We start from the raw sequence: 19,593 nt of genomic DNA, 5'->3' as shown, positions 1-19,593 counted from the left end.
CTCTCTAGCAACTTTGATATGAAAGATATGTGAGGCAAGCTATATGATAGGGATAGAAATATTCTAAAATAAATCACAAGAATTGTTAGGCTTGTCTCATAAAGCATATATCAATAAAGTACTAGAGAGATTCAGGATGGAAAAGTGCTCAATATCACCCATTCCAATTCAAAAAGGAGACAAATTTAGTCTCGCACAATGTCTTAGAAATGAACTAGAACGAAACCAAATGGAAGCAATTTCATATGCATCAGTTGTTGTTGCATCTACCATGAAAGCTGAATTTGTAGCATGTTTTGAGGCTACAATTCAAGCTAATTGGCTGCGGAACTTTATTTCAGGGCTTGAATTGTTGACAATATTGTTAGGCCACTAAAAATATATTGTGATAACTCTGCAACAGTATTTTTCTCTAAGAACGACAAATACTCTAAGGGTGTTAAGCATATGGAATTGAAGTACTTTTTCGTGAAGAAAGAAGTTCATAAACAAAAAGTATCAATAGAACATATTAACACAAACCTTGTGATAGTTGATCCTTTGACAAAGGGATTACTACCTAAGACATTTATAAAATATGTTGAAAATATGAACATTATTGTTATTGATAATCATTAACTGTAATTTACCTTATGCATTTTACTGACAATTTGAGCTCATTTATGATATGTTTCTGATTACATGTTCTTTATGTTTGCATGAATATTTGTATTAGAGTAATGTTAAAAGGTTTTTTCTTGAATAAAGACATTATGTTGGACCAATTATGTACTCCTAACTAATGGTCATATTTAGGAGAAAACTAATTTGTAGTACAAGGAAAGAACTATATCAATTAAGTGATATACTAACGTCATGACTCAAATTGGATCCTATTTTTAATCATGAAATTATGATGTACCCAATGTATAGAACAATTTAGTCATTTTAATAAGCATTATGTTAGTTTCATATATTATTTATTTAGTCCATAATGTTTAGTAATTAATGTCACATGAACCAAGTGGGAGAATATTAGAATTAAAGTCTCATGTGAGAGGCATGTAACTTATGTAGGAACTAATAAATAAATAATTAATTAATAATTAAGGACTAAATTGTAATTGAGTTAAATAGGAAGTTTCTAGAGATAACTACTACTTGACGGGAGTAGTGGTTATAAAATGGGTTAATACCCACTAACGTGAAATAAGGTCATCTTCCTGACAGAAAAATGTTCTCTTTAAGTCTAGTCATCACAAACATAGAGAGACAGAAAGAATAGTAAAGGAAGCGAAATCTTGTTTCTATCCTCTTCCAAGGAATCAAAGTGCACTGAAGAAAAGCCTCATTGTGGAGAAATGTATGCACTATTTTTCTATTATTTGTGAGAATCATATATTTCAAGATCCTATTAGTTTCCTATAATCACTACAAGAAAAATCCTGTTTTTCGACGGACTATTTCCCACGGACACAATTCTATCAATTTTTTTATATTTTCTGATGGATATTAGCGAAGGAATTTATTTTGTGGGAACATTGATATTTTCGACGGATTATACACATGGAATAGGGATCCGTCGGAAATTAAAATTTCCCAAAACAAAAGATTTTTACCCTAGCCGCCTGAGTCATTGTGGTGTTTTCCTATTCTTCTTCGCCCCCTCCCCCATTTGCACTTTCCTCGTTGCCAGACGACAGCCTCTTAGTTATTGTTGTTGGTATTTGAGTTTATAATTTCAATTTGCCCTTTCCTGATTGCCCTCACCCTAATTGGTTTTCGCATTTCCCGTGTCGTAGTGAGAGTCACTCCGTCGCACCAAAGTCGCCATCGCGTCATTTCAACCTCCCATATATGTGTACTCTGTGTCGTTTTGTATGCCTCATTCGCGCGTCCTCATTTGCCTAAGACAGGTATCTCCTAAATTTGTGTTTGTGTGTTTTGTTTTGAGGAAAAACAAAGTGAAATGAGAAATTATGGGATAAGGGTCATGGTTCTAGTAAATAAGGTAATCTTTTGTGTAAACGATACCCTAAATCAGTGCAGGAATGCCCAAAATATGCATACATCAAATGAGTGCTCCATTTGTCAGATTAAGTATTGTTATGATGTTGAGTTTCTGGGTGTTTCTTTGACTGGTTTTTCTGGAAAACTTCCATTTCTATATTGCATTTGAAGTCTATTAACTATTTTGATTTTGATTCATCTGAGTTTAGAGGACCTATTCCTTTGTTTTCATTCAATTTTTTCGTCTATTTTTATCTTCTTATTATTATTTAGTTTTTTTCTTATGTTTTTAATGGATATGATATGACAAGATAATTATTATCTGGTCTGATTTTGATCTCCTTGGGATTTTATTTAATTAATTTCTTTGTTCATTATTATAATATGGAACTCTACCATATAATGCCTATCAATTAGTACCTTGATGTTATTTTATATATGTTTCTATTTGTTTTTTTTTTCTTCTGTTTGAAGATTTTTTTAATTAACTAGGTAGCTTTTATATTGACACTTGCACTAGCTGCAACACGTTTGAAGAAGGTTGTTGTTGTTAGACATGAAGCAATAACTCATTGCAAGTCACAATTCCATAACCAGCTACCTCTCCCCTATCTCCTTTATTTGTTTGCCTTTTATGGTTTTTCTATTTTTAAATATATTTATATATATACCACCTTGTTAAGACGAGGACCTTTTGCTTGTTTCACAAGGTTGTGAATATATTTATTATTAGTGCCTTTTATGCTTCAATGAATATATATAGAATGAGTTACAGTGGCTAGTTGACAATCACATTATGTTTGATAGGTTTTGTTTAAAAGCTAAGCCCCTTAATTGGGCCAAAATGACTTTCATGTTTCAAAGTCATATATGGCAATGATAATTTTTTTATAACTTTTGGGCCTAATTAGAGTTGTGGCATAATTATATATATTCCAAAGTCATATGTGGAGGTTTCCAGCACTGACTACATTTAAATATTGCAAAAAACGTAATGATACTACATGCTTTTAATTATTGTCCACTTAGTATGTTTTTATTTTATTTTATGCATAGTGAAAAAGTGTACTAGCTATGCTATATGTGTGTGTGTGTATTTTAGAATATTTTAAATTAGGTAAAATATATATTTTAATTTTAATTAAAAAAATATAATCCGTTAATTGAATTGATTGTACTAACATTTACAAAAATTGGTATATTACTAAAAAAATAAAACCCCCTAAAACCAACTAATTTACATATTTTTATTAATTGGTCCATATAATTTTGTTACAAATGGGTAATCCTAATGTATTAAATAAATGAAAAAGAACAATTAAAAACAAGTTATTGAAAGAGATTTTATTTTTGGAAAAGACTGTGTGAAAAGTTTCATATTTTATATATCATCCATTTCAAATTATGACGTATAAGGTTTTGACATGTATTAAGAAAATAATTTGTTATCTTGAATTTCATAAATAATAATACATTTGGTTGTTCTTATAATGAACAAGCAAGTGTAGTGTAAAAATGCTTCATTGGATTTGTAAAATGACAAGTAATTTAGAATAAATTTTTCTGTTCAAAGATGTCATGTAATATTCACCATAAGAATGTTATAAAATGTTACGGAAAAATAATTTTTAATAAATGAATGCATAATAATCATTTACTGAAAACATGAAGTGAAATATTCATTATTTATACAATTATATTCATTATGTACCTATGAAAAATTAGGATAAATAATAATTAAATATCATGTGTGAGCAACAAATTTTTTTAATTTTATTCAATTGAAAAGTGTTGAAAAGAATGTGCCAAAAAATATATTGTTGACATTTTTCATAGGTACATATTTGGGTAAAGGACATAAAATAGGAAGAAAAAAAAAACAAAGCATGGTAGACCTATTTCACTTGGTTCCCTAACTTAAATAATCATCATATGAAAATTCAATAATAGCAAAAGAGAAATCTTTCTTCGATGAGAATATCTTCTCTTTTTAATTAATCTTCAATTCTCCTAACCAATGGTTGGCAAGGTAGAAACAAGTCTCATGAGTCTGACTACAATAGTATATAACTCAATTAATAATTTTTAATTTTTTTGTTATCTTTTGTTTATAACTAACTAGATGATTTTTTTAAAATATACTTTATATGTATTTTTTAAATATATAGATAATGATTTTTAAACTTTTTTCTTTCTCTCAACTTGATAGTTGAGATTATGTTAGGTGATTGTTTCATTACTCACACGCATGTTCTATTATTGAAAGTTAGTTGAGATTTTTGTATTCTGGTTCCATTATATGTATGTCAATTTTTTTCCACCTAAAATATGATCACAATTCTTGCTACCAATAATAGAGATCACTCTATTATTATGTATGACTAAACATGAATGGTCATATTTTTTTTCTGTAATATACAAAATATGAACAATATTCTTTGAAATCGTCATTAGATGTATGATAGATGTTATAGTGGTAGAAGCGGTTTGAAAGAGTCTTTTGTTGAGGGGGTTGAAGAGTTTGTAATGAAAGCTAGCCAACAAGAGTGTTATCACAATAATGGGGGATGAGATGCCCATGTGTTAAATGCAATTGTACTAGGATTTTGGAGGATAAAGTTGTGAAGGTTCACCTATAAAAAAATGATTTCCTAGTCATAAAACTAATTGAAGTAAATGTAAATATATATATATATATATATATATATATATATCCCATGATGGGGAAGTAGGAATAGTGTTCGTAAGGATATATGTTAACTGATTTCATGGATATGAAACTATGTACATAAAATATTTTTCTGATGATGTACAGTACATTTAATTCAAACAGTACATGTTTGAATAGTACTCTTGGAAGTACAACAGAGTCTGATATTTTAGTTGAATGGTACTGTAGCAGCAAGACCCGTGGCCGTGAATGAAAAAGGGCAATAAGGCTAAGGTGTACTATTCAAGTAAAATATTAAGACATAATATATTGGTGGCTATAAGAGTAATGTTCAAATTGTATTGTTCGTTAAAAAAAAAAGTTAAAAATTTTTAATTTTTCAGATCCAAGAAATTTAGTAACATATAGCCTAATGGAATTACTTCTATGAAACCAAATGAAGGCAAAGATACTAGAGGATGAAATTATTATGTCGCGTCTTTTATGTTCCTTCTCTCGTATTTCCTTTCGTTCTAATTCATCATCATCATCCTCAAATAGTTCTTCTAGACATCTAAATTGGCTCAATGAGCAAGAAAACCAGACCCACGAGGTCGTCCCAAAACACAATCTCTTCGATAAGGAGGTCCGATTCGAAAGAAATAAACCAAAATATGGATAACTGGAGTATTCCAGAAATTCCTCAGGACTCACTGTATGTTTTTGAGACAATCAAAGACAAACATAATTTTGATTACATAATCAAAACTGTAGAAAACAATATTCCTTTAGGACAAGACATAGGGGAAGAATTTCATTTACTTTCGAGATTAGCGGGACGAACTTGGCTCTGATACCAGAGATCAACGAGACGAGATCACACTGACAAGTAGGAAGTAAGAGTGTAATATGAAAATATGAAGTAACGAATATAAAAATTTAAAATAAAGAATGCAGAGAACTATAAACGAAATTAAAGTGCAGGAAACATAAAAGAAACAGAAACAACGGCAGAGCCGAACAGAATCTGTGAGTGGGAGAAGAGAAGAAACCGAAGCGGCGGCAGAGCCGCAAATGATCAGTTAAGAAGGAGAAGAGATATGAAAATAAAACTTTGAATTTATTGAAACAGAAACAAAAGCTTACAAAAGAACTGTTTAAGGATGATGATGATGGATTAGAAGGAAAGGAAATACGGGAGAAGGAACATAAAAAACACGACATAATAATTTCATCCTCTAGTATCTTTGTCTTCATTTGGTTTCAAGAAGTATCTTTACTCACTATTAAAAAATACACTTTCAACATTGGTTATTTAGAACATTCTACATCGGTTCTAAAACCGATGTTGAAAGTGCCGATGTTGAATGTATCAATGTTAACATCGGTTTTGGAGAACCGATGTTAACATATATATGACAACATCGGTTCTCTAAATACCCGATGTTAATGTACAAGAGTTGACATTTGTTATCTACAGATAACCGATGTTAAAATACAAACGCTGACATCGGTTATACACAAATAACCGATGTTAATATATAAACGTTAACATCGGTTTTCTATTACAACTGATGTTAAGGTTCATATCGACATAGGTTTTTTGTAAATAACCGATGCTGTTTATGATATTAACATCGGTTTTTGTTAATAACCGATGTTGTTTTCAAGTATTTTTTTATATATACTTTCTGTTTTTACAGTAAACCCAAAATTATACATGTCAAATGCAATTTCAGGCCCAATTCACAGCAAATAAACATTTTATTCTGCTTTCAAGCAGTTTTAATGATAATAAACATCAAATAAATGGTTTATCATAAAGAACAATCATCAAATGAATTCAATGTTCATGTTACATAGAAAATGTAAAAAATGTTAAACCAAAGTAAACTAAAGCTAAAGATAATGTCCCTAAATCCTAGGCCTGATCTCTAACTCGGAGATAAAACTGTGTCCACTGTATCCACAATGCTTTTAATCTCTCTGGCTCCAATGATCTAGGATCGTTAAAATACTGCATGATGAAATAAATCATAATAAGTTAATAATGTAATACAAATTATAAATAAATCGATTTTGTTTGAAATAAACTTACCGCTTCCCAATTATTCCTAAGAGTTCCTAAAATGATGGTGGACATCCAGTGCATCACATAGTAGCCGCACTCTCCAAAATAATCCTGAGACTGGGACTGGGACTCTCCAACACGCAATGCAACAACTCAAAGTCAAAACTCAAAACAAATCACTTGGGGAAAATTTGAGAATTCAAATGACCTAAGCTTTCGAGTTCGAGTACTTAATGAATATTAGGTATCAAACTAAAAGAGTATTTAAAAAAGTCAGAAACTAAAACAATTATTAATACTTACTATCTCAAGGACTAATATGAGGATCTACTGATAGGTGTTATCTTCAAGCATAAATAAGAGTATAAGTGACAATAGGTTAACCAGGGAACATGATCAACCCAACGTAAACCAAAATTTCTGTTCTGCCAAATGCTCCAAATAGCTGCAAACCAAACAATATACCAGATGTATGTTTTTTTCCTAGAGCAATTAATCAAGCCCTTGAATTGGAGAAAATGACTTGTGGTATTCACATGCTTACGTGCCTCCATACCCCATGTTCTCCATAAATATGCAGAGTTTTCACATTCTAAGAATAAAATGACTTGTTTAGATGTTATTCCTTCTGGTTCGAGTAATAATAACCATGACAATTCTCTCCATGTTTTCTTTGATATTGATTTTCTTTTTTGCAGAAAACAAAGAGGGAATAAAAGAAAAGCTAAATTGCAGGGAATAATTCTCATATCTTTTTATTTCATCATTACCCCTTTTTATAGCCATTTCATACAAGATATTTTGCTAAGTTGTTATAACAGAATTTTGAAATTGCATAACCACACAAGTATCAAGTAAAACGTGGAAAAAGCTTTAAGCGCGAAGTAGAAGGAATTCTAGAATCTGCTATTGGGCTTGCAGCTCCCCTGGTCCTTATACGAAGTCACTGAGGTACTTGGGCCTGTGTGTGTTGCGTTTTGGTATGTTATTGCCTCTGCTATTTGTAGTCATGATTTCCTCTTGGTTGGAATTATTGTCTGATGATGTTATCTGTGTGATATCTGGTACTACTGTTAGTGTGTTGCTATGATCTGCATGGTTTTTTTTTTATCGGCAAAAATATATAAATATTTCATTATGTAAATAGTGATGAAGTACCTAAGGTACTTTTTTTATTTTATTTTTTGCAGAAAACAAAGAGGAGAACGAGCAACAATTTGAAGGTTGTACATTCAGGAACTAAAGAATTCAAAATAACTAGTAATAAGAGGGATTTGTTTTTGGGATTTTTAGACCATGTCCATAAGCCATAGTCTTATACTATTTATATTTACATATTAGCAAAAAGAAACAGTAAAATCTGAAGGACAAATAGTTAAGAAAGTTGTTCATTAGCTGCAAATATCCTTCCCTCCTCAAGTGCAAGCTTCTTGCATAACCGTTCTTGGTGCTCAGAAAATCCCAAAAACAAATCCCTCTTATTACTAGCTATTTTGAATTCTTTAGTTCCTGAATGTACAACCTTCAAATTGTTGCTCGTTCCCCTCTTTGTTTTCTGCAAAAAATAAAATAAAAAAAGTACCTTAGGTACTTCATCACTATTTACATAATGAAATATTTATATATTTTTGCCGATAAAAAAAAACCATGCAGATCATAGCAACACACTAACAGTAGTACCAGATATCACACAGATAACATCATCAGACAATAATTCCAACCAAGAGGAAATCATGACTACAAATAGCAGAGGCAATAACATACCAAAACGCAACACACACAGGCCCAAGTACCTCAGTGACTTCGTATAAGGACCAGGGGAGCTGCAAGCCCAATAGCAGATTCTAGAATTCCTTCTACTTCGCGCTTAAAGCTTTTTCCACGTTTTACTTGATACTTGTGTGGTTATGCAATTTCAAAATTCTGTTATAACAACTTAGCAAAATATCTTGTATGAAATGGCTATAAAAAGGGGTAATGATGAAATAAAAAGATATGAGAATTATTCCCTGCAATTTAGCTTTTCTTTTATTCCAGTTAGCTATCAACTGGTCCAACCTTAGCTTTTCTTTTATTCCAGTTAGCTATCAACAGACTAATAGGAAAGAACAAAATACTAAACATTTATTTAATTAAATCTAATAAAAAATTTACTTCAATCACATTATTTAACAAAATACTTGCAAAATAGCTTTGCAACAAGAGCTGTGGGATATTTCAAATGCTTATGAATCCTTGTTGAGGCAGAAATCTAGGGCTAAGTGGATCAAGGAGGGTGACAGAAATACAAGTTACTTCCACAAACTGATCAATTTCAGAAGAAGCTCAAATGTTGTTCATGGTATTCTCATTGATGGTGCTTCGGTCCAGCAGCCTGACCTTGTTAAGAATGCAGTGGTTAACTTCTTTCTTCAGAGGTTCATTGAGCAGAATCCCTATAGACCTACTTTGGATGGGGTCTCTTTTCCCTCTATTGAGCAATATCAAAGACAGGGGCTGAGATTGATTCACGGATTACGGACACTAAGATTAATCAAAAAGAATATGGGGAGGGGATGTTTCTTCATTCTCCAGAACTAGCTGGGAGGACCCCTAAGCAAGATTGTCCCTCACAAAGCCCTGCCACTAATAATAGCTTCAATAATAGTTATTTTGAGAATGAGGAGGATCTTCATAGGGAGATTGCTAAAGATTTGGGTGTGTCCTATGCTGATAAAAAGTTTCAATACGGCATTACTTGGGAAATGGGAGTGGAATTTAATGCACCACAAAGGAGAGTTGTGGGCAAAGGTGTTGGATTCAAAATATGGAGGTTGGCGAGGCTTGGCTGAAGTGGATAGGGTGAGTCATAAATGTATTTGGTGGAGGGATTTACATAAGGTTCTTTTTAGCACAAATAGTGGACAGCTTATTCAAAAAGGATTGAAGTGGAAGGTGGGGAGTGGTGACCATATCAAATTTTGGGAGGATAAATGGACCGGGGAGGAGGATTCATTAGCAGAGAAGTACCCTAGACTTTATTCAATCTCATTGCAGCAGCATCAACTCATTAGATCCATGGGAATGTATCAAGACATGGGGTGGGAGTGGAACTTTGCTTGGAGAAAAGCCTTGTTTGACAATGAGATCACCTCAACGGCTAACTTTCTCAGAGATATTGCAGAAATTAAAATCCAGCAACAGGTTTCAGATACTTGGGAGTGGTCTACAGATCCAAAGGGACAATATTCAACTCGCAGTGCCTATGATTTGATAGGAGAAGAAGCAACAAATAGCAGTCAGGAGGAATGTTTTGAGAAGCTTTGCAGGATAAAGGTTCCAGCTAGGTTTCTGGTGTTTGCGTGGAGATTATTAAGAGATAGGCTGCCGACAAGAAAAAACTTGCAAAGAAGACAGATTCAACTCACAGATTCACTTTGTCCTCTCTGCAGAACCCAACAAGAGGATGCATCCCATCTTTTCTTTCATTGCAGCAAAGTTTAACCCATATGGTGGGAAACCATGTCATGGCTGCAAGTTAAGGGTGCTTTTCCATTAAGCCCACAGCAGCACTTCCTTCATCATTTGGGTGTTCAACCTGCTGGTGTAAGAAATAATAGATGGCATTGTTGGTGGCTAGCTTTAACCTGGTCCATTTGGAAACTTAGGAATAGTATAGTCTTCTCTAATGCGAATTTTGATGCTAATAAGCTGTTTGAAGAAGCCATATTCCATCTATGGTCTTGACTTAGGGGTTTTGAGAAGGATTTCACAGTGCATTTCAATCACTGGTCAAGTAATCTACCACAAAGTTTTATGTATCAGCAGGGGATTGCATAGTTATGAGATTTATACATGTAAATTCATATGCATTTTGTATCCATAGCTTGGTTCCCCCTCAGAATATCAATGTCTGATTGTGGAACCATTTATATGGATCTTATTTGTATTATAAGTACCTCTGGTACTTCTTTCAATATATATTATTTATCTTTGCCGATAAAAAAAAAACTTACACTAAAAATTTAAGAACTGCTAATATTTAATATTCCAAGATGATAACTGATTCATAGCTAGATGGAAACCAAATAAGAGAACCAGAAAGATTACTATCAGAAAACCAACAAATTAAGCATGGAAGAATAACCAACTCACTCTCTTTTCTCTTTTGAACCAAAATCAGCTCAAAGACATCTCCTAATCTTACATTTTTTTCTTCTAAATGCTTGAAAAGTATAAAAAAAAACCATTTGTTTCAATTAATAAATCCCTTAATACCAATATATAGAGAGGAAGATGGTACAATCTGTTAAAAAATATATCTATCTCCAACACTTCCTCATGCATTCTAGTAATTTACCATTCTCTTTATGCTCATCTAAGTTTCCTTTATTTCAATAGGACTACAATTTTCTAGATTCTTTCCTTTTTTCCTTTTATTAAAATTATTTTTACAACCCTTTCATCCAGTTATTTAAACTAACCACCAATATCTCTCTCCTATATAGTACCCAAGAAAATGCACAATGGGTAAACATGCAATCTAGTTGATGATGGAGTCAAGAGTCATTAACAATATAATTGCATGTAGCTTAAATGGCCATGCTGTAAACAAAGCATCAAAATTCAATGAAAAAATAGTTACTTATTGGACGACCAAATTTGACCACTTCTTCACCTCTAGTTCTCTGTTGACCTAGATAACCTATACATGAAAATGAGAAATTAGGATAAAGAAATCACAAGTGAATCATCACGGTATAACTCAAACTTCTATTACATCCAACATGAGTTGTGATCTTGTGAATGATAAAAGTAAAATATCATGACTTGTAGACAATAAAAAACTGCTAAGATTAACAGTTTATCATGGCTGAAAATGCCTAACTCTTGGTGAACGTGACCCTAAGCAGCCAAATAAATATGCCCTAATAAATGCCTAGGATAAATCCAGTTTTATATTAAATTCAAATGTTCAAAAACATAAACTAATAGAACAAAGGCTTCACAAAAGGAATGTACCTACAAAGATAACAACACCATCAACAGACACCTAGCTTTTCTTTTATTCCAGCTACCTATCAACAGACTAATAGGAAAGAACAAAATGCTAAACATTTATTTAATTAAATCTAATAAAAAATTTACTTCAATAACATTATTTAACAAAATACTTGCAAGGTAGGGGTGTCTTCTAAGAACTGGAGGGAGCTTTATCTATACTTAAGCATTACTTGCTTAAGAAACAAAAAATATGTTCAAACAACAACAGTCAAGCCCCCTCTGTTGGACAGTAAAATGTTAAAGCAATTGCAGGCAATTTCAAGACCCCTGTGGATCCATCTACAGAAATCATGGTTCATTCTCTGTTATAGTGCAAACAGAATAACACGTTACTAAAAATCATGCAACATTACTTATTACTACCCAGAAAAAATAAAATAGGTCAAAGGAAGTATACAAGTTAGTGTTACCTTGATCAAGAGAACCCAGCAACACACGCACGTCAGCGGAGCCTGTAGAATCGCAAACAAAAACCTTTTGTTTATTATTTGATGCCACTCTCAATTCGGGTCAAACCACTCACAAGGAAACTTAGCATAAACGAATTTGACCTACATACCTCGCAGAGAAAGCTTTGACCTTTGAGCAGCGACGAGTGTTTCAGCACCCTAGTAGCAACAGTGTATGTAGGGTTTTCTTCGACCCAGGACAATGTGGGTTCTGTGGGGTTCCGGCGACGACAATATGGGTTTTCCGGCACTGTAGGGGGTTCTGTGGGTTCCAGGGAGGACAATGTGGGTTTTCCGGCAGTGTAGGGAGTTCTGTGGCTTCGATTGACGACAATGTGGGTGTCGAGGGAGCGGTTTCCGGCAGATTTCAGGCGGGAGGAGAAAGAGGAGCGGTTTCAGGCAGGAGGATGACAAAGAGAAGAGGGAGGGCAAGGTTTTCGAGTGCGTGCGGCTTGTGAAATCTCAATTTTTTTTAACTTATAAACATAACAACATCGGTTTTTAATGGATAACCGATGTTAACTGAATATAGTTAACATCGGTTTTGTAAAAACCGATGTTAACATCAAATACATTACATCGGTTTTTTAACAAACCGATGTTAAAATCAACTCCTTAACATCGGTTTCCTCAAAACCGATGTTAACTCTATGAACTTAACATCGGTTTTGCCCAAACCAATGTTACCATATTCATCTTAACATCATGTTAACATCGGTTTTTTAAATAACCGATGTTAACATGAATTAATTAACATCGGTTTTTCTAAAACCGATGTTAAGTAACTCCATTTAATTACAAAAATGTCACCGCGCTTTCGTTAACATCGGTTTTAGCTATAACCGATGTTAATTGGACGATGTAGAAAACTTTTTTTTAGTAGTGACTATATATATATATATATATATATATATATATATATATATATAGCCAAAGATTATCGAAAATGTTTACATTGTCAGGAAAGGAGCATTTAGGCATCTTAAACTTTATCATTTTTACAAATATACACCCTAAACTTTAATTTGCCCTAATTGAAATGTAATTAAAGTTTAAGTTGTTTATTTATGAAAAAGGTAAAGTTTAAATATCAATCATAATAATTTTAAAGTTGATGGTATCTATTTGAAAAAATATATATAGTTTAAGGATTAATTAAGACAAAGTTAGATTTAAAGATGTCCATTTACAAAAATAAGTAAAGTCTTAATGCTCCTTTCCCTTTTATTTAATATCGAAAGTTAATGTTCGGATATACAATGATTAATAGTAATTTGCAATTCTTTCTTACTAATCCATTCTTTCAGAGTGCATGAGTGTGGTTATTGTTGGTGAAAGGAGGAGGGTCTCCTGGACATGTACACCAAGTGTCAATGCATTTGCAACCACAATCTGAACAAAGATTCTACAATTCTCATCAACATGGCAGCGGAGAGTCACAACAATTATTTCGACTAATTTCATGCACATATCTATAATTACAAACAATTCATTAGCATAAAAACAATCCGAAGACATAACATATGAAGTAAAATGGACTGAACTATAATATCACAAGCATTAATGTTTAGGAAATTGATACATTTAGCAAACTTATAAAACAGAAATTATATGAGAAAAAAGCATGGCATATAACCAAATGCAAAGATAATGATTGCAAATTTCACATTAGACTTTTGTGGAGTGGCCATCTTGATCCTAGAGATCATTTTCTTAAGACAATTGTGCTTATATAAGCAAATGGTGAACTACAGTGGCTTTTTTTTTTAAGGATGAACACCCGTTTATTTAAACCTAAAAAATATTACTTTCTTAATGGCTTAAATATTTTTTTATTCCTAATATATATCCAACTTTTACGTTTGATCCTTGATAAAAGTTTTCTTCAAAACAGGTTCCTAATATATGAAAAGTTTTGTCTGAGGTCTCTACCGTTAATCAGGATCTGTTAACTGCTTACGCAATCGTTAACCGGACATGTTGGTAAGCTACATGTGGTGCCACATCGAAATAAATTTACATGTAATCCAACAACGTGTTTGCTGACGTGATATCATAATAGAAGATTAGGGTTCATCTGCATGTTTAGCCCCTGCATCAACAGACCTCATCCTTTTCTTAGGAGCAACAAATTGGTTCATCTACTGAAATGGACTCAAAAATGGACGAAAGCGAGAGAGGGTATGGTTAGAGTGACAATGAGGGTTTCTTGGATGAGGAAGAAGATGACAATTACGACCACCTTTACAACGGCGTCAACTTCGATGAAGGATTCCATTAATCGTTGCGCAAGAACTATGATTTGGGGTTCCAAAACGGTGACGTCGAAGAAAAGAAATCTTTGCCCCTACCGTCGGAGGTTCCGTATGTCATTGGGGTTTCACTAATTAAATGCAAATATATTCTATTAACTATTTTCTTTAAATTATTATTATTAATTTTATATAAATTTTTAGTAGTTGTAGGTGTTCAATATGAATTTTGATTTCTAATTAATAGATATTACTGTACCTTATTTTCTAAATTATGCTCATCTCAGTTTTTTAAAAAATCAAATATTTGAATATCTCATTTCTATAAATAAATAAATAAAACTGCTATTAATAGCTCATTTTAACCCTCCCTTCTATTACCGTTCAATATCTTACTTATTTGTATTTGTTAATTATTATTTAATTTAATATTAAAGGTGTTATTTTTATATGCATTTTACAATAAATGATGATAATTAAGAACCACAAATTATATTAAATAATATCATGAAAGCAATCATTTCCTCCGTAATTTCTTTTGAAATAATATCACTAATAAAGCCAACTCCATAATAAGCATAAGCAGGCCTTTAAAAAATATTATTGATAATTGTGTTTTTATAATATTGTTAGGTATACATTATTACATTATTTTATTCATATGGACATTTTTATAGAAAATGTTATTAGATTCCTGATAATGTGAAAATAAGAATATATATTTATAAGTATTCGTTAGAAGATAATAAAAATGTTTTTAAGTATCTTTTATTCTCAGAAAAATAATATTTTTATGCTTATATTAATTTTATATTGATTTTAAGTTTATTCCCTTATGAACAGAGGATAATAATGTAAATTCCAGTATGGTAAGAATCATACTTATTGTGTAAAAAACTAAAAATTCTTTTATACCATCTTTACTAATATTCAATTTGTACCCACTGCCTATCTACCTTTGTTTGTATTGGCTGTAGTTTCTATATAATATTTACCTTACTTTATTCACACATTCTGTGGAACTAATGGTGGATAAGGATTTATTCATAGTTTGTGAAGACTGTGTTTTGGAATTGATATTGAGCCAATAACATTTTATGGAACTAATACCCCTAAAATTTTAGGTGATTCAATTGGATCACAAAAATTCATCATGATCAGAATAAACCTTAAAGGTTCAATAAACACTTAAAGATATTTATAGATTATATAGATCATCATAATTCATAATTTTTTTTGTTGAGATCATGCTTATTCAATTATAACTTATTATTAGATTATTATATATAAAAACAAGTCGGCTTATTCATCCCTAATATGTTTTTTAAAAAAATTAAGCATGCTCTTTAACAAATAGGTCAAGTTGTAGACGGATTGAAGGGGGCAAGCAGGGGCCCTTGATCCCTCCTTCCTTGGGACTCTTTGTGTGTGTGTGTCTATATATATATATATATATATATATATGAGAAAATAAAAAAATAAAAATAAAAATATATTAATAAAGGAAAATATATAAAAAATAGGTTTTTGAGTTGATATTTGTTTAAATTTTTTGGAGTGGTAGATCATATCTTTGATTTCATCCAAAAAAAAAAACTAACAATAAAATATTAAACTTATTTATTAGAAGTTAAATATTTAAATAATTATTTACTAAAAAATTCACCCACTTTAATACACTCTTGGATCCCTCCTTGAGTTGTAGAACCCTGAGAGGTTATTTGGCCTATTTCAATCAATATTTATCCATATTTTTTAAAAGACTATTATATGTTAAGTTATTAAAAAAATGGTAAACAAGATCTACACATTCTATAGTTGGATCGATAAAAACACAAAAAAATATTACAAGGAATAATTTTATCATGATCTATTCTTGGAATAATATTATCCTTTCTCTTATACACAATATAATATTTAGTATTTGATTATTTACTTATTTTATTAAGTCTTTGAATAAAATGATGCACAATTGTTCTCACTTAATTAATGATATCAACGTTAAATTCTAAGTAGGTAATTATGTTAAATACTCAAAAGAAAATTTTTTACTACCTATAATGTTTTTCTTGAACACAAAAATACACCCATGGTCTCTACCAAAATAATATTCAATTATTTCTCATGTTGTGACATTTGATCTAACCTCTCTTATTAAATCAATATTATTTTTTCTTAATTAAAACTATTCAATTAAATGAGACTAAATTTTGTTAATTTTGATAATGAACACTTAATTTTATTCAATTAATATTAAACAAAATATTTGTAAATAATCATTGAAATAAAGTTATACTATCAATTTTAAGGATATTATTAAATTAAAAAATTCAAATATTTGCACATCTTATATTTTAATTTACTATTATCATTAATCAAATTAACCCGATAATGTAACTTTCTAGTCATAAAACTAATCAAAGTAAATGAAAAAAAAAAATCACCAATGATTGTCAAAACTGTTTAAATTTTATGTAATATCAAAAGCTAATGTGCGCATATACATGATATGCAATTCTTCCTTACTAATCATTTGTTATTCTCCTCCATTCTTTCAAGGTCTCTACTTCAAGGTGCTTGAGTGTAGTTATTGTTGGTGAAAGAAAGAAGGTCTCCTTGTGTTGGGAAACATTTACACCAAGTGTTGATGCATTTGCAACCACAATCTGGACAAATATTATAACAATTCTCATCAATAAGGCAGCGAAGAGTCACAATGTCCTTCCTTGCCTCTAATTTCAAGTACACATCTACAATTACAAACAATGCATTAGCACAAAAACAACCCCATGACATAACATGTGAAATAAAATGGATTGGACTATAATATCACAAGCATTAATGTTTATGAAATAATTGATATACATTTAGCAAACTTATAAAACAGGAATTAAAATGAGAGAAAAGCATGACATATAACCGGATGCAAAGATAATGAAAAGCAATAGGATTGCAAATTTCACTGTAGACTTTTGTGGAGTGGTCATCTTGATCGTATAGATCATTTTCTTAATACAAATGTGCTTATATAAGCAAATGACGAGACTGCCATTATTTTAAAAGGATAAAGATCTGTTTATTTAAACCTAAAAAATATATATGGTGATTTGATAGAGTTCTTAGTATTGAAACAATTTTATTCTGTAATTCAAAACTTGTTTCTACTGCAAATTTAAATCAAATCTTACATACTAATAATAATAGCAACTTTTTAGCAAGTAAGCTAATTTTAGCAACCAATTGACAAATTAATACCTTTTATGGAAAAACAAATCAATACTTTATAACAAATCAACTATTTGTTATGGCAAATAAATACATAATATTAATTGAAACAATTCTATTCGCTAAATCAAAACTTACATACTAATAAAGTAATAATAACCGTATTTCCTCACAGTTTTTAGTTCTTAGGATTGATCCCATATTGTGTTTATTTGCTAATATTTTAATTATTTATGCCAATATTTAATTATGTAATTAATCTATACTTGACAACATTATACCTAAATTATTATTTTTTAATTTGGCAACATTCTAACAGATTTTCTGCATACTTAATTAATTGCAATATTTGAATTTAAAAATGTCTTATAATTCCTAGTTTTTAAATATTTTGTTAATATTTTAATTCTAATAATCTATCTATTATTTTTAGCTAATATAAGTATTTATTTAAACTTTGAAATTTAACCAGTTTTAATCAATAAAATAAACTAAAGTAAGAGTGTTTGATAGGAGAAAAGTTTTTTTTTATGTCCCACAATCATAATTTCTAGAAATGACGAATCCTAATTATTAAATGATACGTGAGAATGAAAAAAAAATTGATTGGTTGGTCATAAATTTTTTTTGAAAAGTTTCCTAAAAATAAAAAGTTATGTAATATTTTTATTAGTTAATTATTTATCATATTAAATAATCTAATAAAAGTAACATGATGTTTTTACTTACAGCAAAATAAAATTTTAACTTGGAATACTAAGATATTCATCTCCTCTCACAGGAAAGTTTTCATGAAAACTAAAAATTTCTTCCTACCAAACACTTCCTAAATGAAAATCATTTTTAGTGGTTTAGGGGTGAATAAGAAAGGAAGGGACTTGGCTTCTAGTCATAGAGAAACTAAAATTATATCATTTTAAAAATTGAAAAACTAAAATTGCTGGTTAATAATTAAAAGGAAATCAAAATTGTAATTTACCAAAAAAGAAATTTACCAAATATAAAAATTATGAAGATGAAAATTATCTTTTTTAAAACATAAGAATTAAACTACTTTTAACTTTTTAATTCAACATGTTATTGATGTAAAATATCTATCAACTTTATTAACAATTAATTTTTTGTTGAAAAACTTAATTAATTGTCTCTTATAAAATCTATCTCTTAATTAATAATTTTTAGACTTTTTAGAAAAGGTATTCAAACCTAGTTCCACTCAAATAAACCATACCTCAATTAAAAGTTTGAACTATTTTTTACTAAAAATAAATCACCTAAAACACAATTTATCCTCATATTTTTTTCTCATTCAAACTACTTCCACTTAAGGGTGGAAATAAGTCAGGCCAAACCAGACTTTAAAAGACCTGAGCCTAGCTACGATGAATTTTTTAGGCCTGAGTTTGGCCTATCAAAGGTTTTTATTTTGGTTCGGCCTAACCTTTTTAAAAGTCTAGCCTGACCTGATAGCCTTTTTAAAAGTCTTCTTCATATTAAATCTTTAATATTCCTTCATGGAAAAAAGAGGAGAAGCGCTAGTAGGCTTTGATCACGAAGAAGATGAAATAAAAAATGTTAAAGGAATAAGAAGATGCAAGAAAAAATGGTAAGATTTTGAAGTTTTAGATCTATCAAAGCTTGAACTGAAAATGATATGATTTTTGTTTGTTCTGGAATAGAAACCTAATAGGAAAGTTAAAAGAAAAAGGAAACCTAATAGAAAAAGGAAAAATTAACCAGAATAGGAAAGTTAATCAAATAATGAGAAATATAAAGACACATATGACTCACATCTAATTGTGTAATCAAAGTCCGTTAGTTAAAAAAAATATTAATTATACCAAAACATAATATAAATATATATTGGTATCCAAAAAATAATATAAGTATACATATATATATATATATATATAT

The sequence above is a fragment of the Glycine soja genome, chromosome 18 (genome assembly GCF_004193775.1).
Source record: "Glycine soja cultivar W05 chromosome 18, ASM419377v2, whole genome shotgun sequence".
Classification (NCBI taxonomy): domain Eukaryota; kingdom Viridiplantae; phylum Streptophyta; class Magnoliopsida; order Fabales; family Fabaceae; genus Glycine; species Glycine soja.
This window is presented reverse-complemented; position numbering follows the sequence as displayed.